Source organism: Octopus sinensis, linkage group LG18, assembly GCF_006345805.1.
Source record: "Octopus sinensis linkage group LG18, ASM634580v1, whole genome shotgun sequence".
In the NCBI taxonomy this organism is placed as follows: Eukaryota; Metazoa; Mollusca; class Cephalopoda; order Octopoda; family Octopodidae; genus Octopus; species Octopus sinensis.
This window is the reverse complement of record NC_043014.1, coordinates 21,228,392-21,233,391: the sequence shown is the minus strand read 5'-3', so window position 1 is coordinate 21,233,391 and position 5,000 is coordinate 21,228,392. Positions and strand designations below refer to the sequence as shown.

Below are 5,000 nucleotides of genomic sequence, written 5' to 3'. Positions count from 1 at the left end.
GGAAGACGTTTTAGTTGTAGAAATATTACGTAATGTGTATAATGTGGAGTAAAGTTAGAGAACAGAGAATATAGAGCAAAAATGCATATGGGCTAGGCTGAAGGTTAGCAGTATTCAACTCACGATCGTAAGGTTATGATTTCGATTCCCGGTAGCGCGTTGTGTCCTTGGGCAAGGCCATTTATTCCATGCTGCTCTATTCCACCCAGCTGACAAAAATTAGTTGCACCGGTTTTTCAAAGGACCAACCTTGTCACGTTCTGTGTTTCGCTGAATCTCCCTGAATCTAGGTTATGGGTACGTAGATCTGTGGAGTGCTCATCCACTTGCCCGTTCATTTCACAGCAGGCTGTTCCGTTCATCGGATCAACTGGAACCGTGCCGGAAAGAGTGTAAGAGCTTAGTATACAGAGTAAAGTTAGATAATAGGCAGAACATGGAGTACAGTTGTGGAATCGATAAAAATATAGAGTATTTATACTCTATATTTATACTCCATAGATTCTTCATTGTCTTTGACGACGGGCATTCAGTTGTCGAAAGTGGTGATTTTCTATTTGTGAAATAATTGTGGTAAATGGCTGAGTATTTCAAAGGTACGTCTGCACTTAATGCATTCGTGAGGTAGAATCTGGGTGGTACAAGCAACAAGGTTGGAACTCTGCATTACTCGTATATCCGAGAAAGAGGAGAGAGAGAGAGGAGAGAGAGAGAGAGAGAGAGAGAAGAGAGAGAGAGAGGAGAGACTGTGTGTATACATACATGTATAAAAAGTATATTTAAAGTAAATAATTAATTATTTGCCTGATCCAATAGGATCAAAGTATTTAAATAAGAACACTATCAGTGTGTGTATCATACGATGTCTGATCAATAAGTATCCGGACTGTTGCCATAGTAGCGGAACTAAAGCATGCAGAGTAAAACTGGTTGGAAGAAAATGACTGTGAACCCTGCTGTGCATGCTCATTAAGTTTTAACGTTCTAGCTCACTTTCGCTCTTCTCAGCAGTGCTTGGAAGGAAGGTGTGTAGTGTGTGATCGTCGCTTTGACCATGACAAAGGACGTTCTCATGGCGATACCCGCTCAGAGGCCTGCGCGAAGTTGCAGAAAGTTTATGGGGAGGAGTGTATGAGACACATACAAGTGTACGAGTGGTTCAGACGTTTCCAAGATGACCGAAAAATTGTCGATATTGACGAACATTCTCAGAGACCCGGATACAGCAGAACTGAGAAAAACATCGTAGATGTGCGTGCACTCTGAGGGAAAATCGTCGAATTACCATCCATGAGTTATCAGAAGATGTGCAGATTAGTTATGGTTCAGTTCAGTTCATTATCAATGAAGATTTGGATATGAAATGCATGTCCGCCAAGTTTGTGTCAAAAATGCTTTCAATTGACCAAAAATACTCGGGTTTCAATTGCACAAGATCTTGATTGTGTCGAGAATGATGAAAACGTTTTGAAAACTTTGCGGAGGCCTCTGAGCAGGTATTGCCAAGCATTTGGCAAAATGTGATGCATATGCTCTGCTCAACTTTCTCTATCATGGTCAATGCGACGATCACACACAACACACTTTCCTTCCAAGCATTGTTGTAAACAGCGAAAGTGAGCTAGAACGTTAAAACTTAGTGCGCATGCACAGAAAAATTGAAGGTCAATCTGAGCCAAGCAGTTTCACTCTGTGTGCTTTAGCTTCGTTATTACTGCAACAGTCCGGAAACTATTGATCAGACCACGTAGACACCACGTTTATATATGCGAAGCATACAAAAATCAGCCTATAAAATTTGGTAAACACTTCAGTACGAAATTTTAAGCCCTTCAGTTACTGATGTAGATTATTGACTATAATAATAATAATAATAATGATGATAATAATAATAATAATAATAATAATAATAATAATAATAATAATAATAATAATAATAATAATGCAGTACAAGGCGGTGGTTCTTATGGCTTCTGGTCTTAAGTGATTGAAAGTGTTATCAAAAGATGAGCTACAGCAAATTTTCTGCTCAATACCACAGATTTGCTTGTCACTTGCTTGACCTTAACCAGTTCAGCATGTCCCTTAGTGACTCATGATATGTGCATCTCTGATCATGAGCAGACGTAGTGGGGGAGCATTATAGTCATGTGTTGGGAGGAATTATTTGGGGTGTTTTGTTCAACGTCCTTAAACAAACCTTATTCAGGGACCTTTTGAGCGGGATGGGTTACTCGACGTGCAGGAGATTTTAAATGGGCCTCACCTGCTAGGTCATGCGCTGTTTATCTTGATATGAGATTCACCGAAAATGAGAATTACAAAATTCTGTGGGATGCAACGATCCTGTGCAATCACCCGATCAAACATTGGAAAGCGGACATTATTGTGGAGAATAAAAAGAAACAACATGCATGATAATCGACATAGCATGCCCCGGTGGCAACAGGATCAATGTGAAAGAAGAAGAAAAAAATAAACAATTATGACGATTTGAAGTGGGAAATACGAAGGTTTTGGTCAATGAAGAGAGTAGACGTGATATCAATAGTAATTGGTGCACTTGAAGCATCATCACACAGCCACCAAAATGGCTGAAAAAGATTGTTGCAAGTGTGAAGGTAGAACACATACAAAAATCAGCATTGCTTGGAACTGCAAGAATTCTTCGCAAGACTCTTGAAGCATGACCAGTAAACAAACGTCACCTTAATCTGCTGTCTGTGGACAACTGACATTTTCCATCATACCCAGCAAAATAAGCTCTGAGTTTTCATTTAATAATAATAATAATAATAATAATAATAATAATAATAATAATAATAATAATAATAATAATAATAATAATAATAATAACAACAACAACAACAACAACGATAATAATAATAATAATAATAATAATATAATAATAATAATAATAATAATAATAATAATAATGATTTCAAATTTTTCCACAAGGGCAGCAATCTTGGGAAAGGGGATGAGTCGACTGGTACTTATTTTATCGACCCCAAAAGGAGGAAAGGCAAAGTCAACCTCCGCTAATAATAATGATTATAATAATAATCCTTTCTACTATAAGCAGAAAGCCTGAAAATGGGCGGAGGCAGCGGAGTAGTCGATCACATCGACCCCAGTATTTCTTTAGTACTTAATTAATCGACTTCGAAAGGATGAGCAGTAATGTCGACTGGGCGAAATTTGAACCCAGAACTTGAAGATAGACATAATTCAGCTAAGCATTTCGCCTGGCATGCTAACGATTCTGCCAGCTCGTCGCCTTGGTGGTAATAATAATAATAATAATAGTAAGCCTTTTTATAGGAGGGAAGGGATCAAGTCGATTACATCGACCCCAGTGCGTAACTGGTACTTAATTTATCGACCCCGAAAGGATGAAAGGCAAAGTCGACCTCGGCGGAATTTGAACTCAGAACGTAACGGCAGACGAAATACCGCTAAGCATTTCGCCCGGCATGCTAACGGTTCTGCCAGCTCGCCGCCTTGATGATGATGATGATGATGATGATGATGATGATGATGATGATGATAATAATAATAATAACAATAATAATAATAATAATAATAATAATAATAATAATAATAATAATAATAATAATAATGTTCTTCGGTGGTTGACGATATGTGCATCTCGTATTACGGCCAGAAGTAGTGGGAGAGCATCGTAGCCATGTAGTGACAGGAATAATTCACTTCTGGAAACATGGGTGTTTTGTTCAACATCCTTATTCAGACTTTATACAGGGACCGTTTGATGAAGGGGTCCTAACCCCCGAAATACTGAAATAACTGGAAACAGTTCTAGCTATCGATCTGTGTTATTCATTTTTAATAACTTACATCGTTTGGGTTTGAAAACACAGATTTAAACACATCTCCATGACAAAACCCAGTGGATGGCTTGTTTACGAGCCTAGACGTGCCTCAAACATATTTGAACTAGTAATAAGATTTCATCTGTCAATCTATCTATCTATCTATCTATCTATCTATCTATCTATCTATCTGGCTGTCTGTCTGTCTGTCTGTCCGTCCGTCCGTCCGTCTGTCTGTCTGTCCGTCTGTCTGTCTGTCTGTCTGTCTGTCCGTCCGTCCGTCCGTCCGTCCGTCTGTTTGTCTGTCTGTCTGTCTGTCTGTCTGTCTTAGCACGCCGGGCAAAATGCGTAGCCGTATTTCGTCTGCCGTTACGTTCTGGGTTCAAATTCCGTCGAGGTCGACTTTGCCTTTCATCCTTTCGGGGTCAATAAATTAAGTACCAGTTACGCACTGGGGTCGATGTAATCGACTTAATACCTTTGTCTGTCCTTGCTTGTCCCCTCTATGTTTAGCCCCTTGTGGGTAGTAAAGAAATATATCTATCTATGTTTGTGATGTGAGATTTTTGCTACTTATTAATAAAGCATATCTGTCTATATATGTATGTGTGTTTATATATATATATATATATATATATATATATATATATAGTAATAGTAATGGTAACCTATTTGGCTGCCATTTCTAATATTTTCGGTATGTGGTTTAAGCAACTTGTTGCAAATAACCCTTTATTATAATTATATATAACTAGCAGTATCGCCCGGCGTTGCTCGGGTTTGTAAGGGAAATACCTATATAAGCATTTTTAGAGAATTACTTCCCTTATTTAAACCGAGCGAAAATCATTAAAAATGCGGAAAAATGATAGTAAATTCTTTTTTAAATCATAGACTCATCGTAGACGCGCGCTAATACTCAGAAGGGCTCGATATGAATCACGACTATAAGATACCAGCTTTTGGTTAAACTGCACCGCAAAGTGTGGGAGTAGTTAGGAATCTAAATCGGAGTAGACAGACACACACACAACTTCATTTTTATATATAAAGATTTTTACCGAATATGGTCCTTTCCATACCGAAAAAACTACTAGGTGAAATTTATTAATATTATTAAATTAATTATATTTCACCCTTTATATGTATCGAATACTATTACTC

The 5,000-nt window shown here is 38.0% G+C and overlaps 1 protein-coding gene across 1 annotated transcript in view; it reads right to left on the bottom strand.

Moving 5' to 3' along the window:
- The window catches only part of LOC115221723 (brain-specific homeobox protein homolog), a 34,656-nt gene extending 34,513 nt beyond the window's left edge, over positions 1–143 (bottom strand). Inside the window, exon 1 of the mRNA XM_029791934.2 lies at positions 124–143. The gene's annotated coding sequence lies outside the window, so the exon portion shown is untranslated. The remainder of the gene's footprint in view (positions 1–123) is intronic.
- Positions 144–5,000: the final 4,857 nt, after the last annotated feature.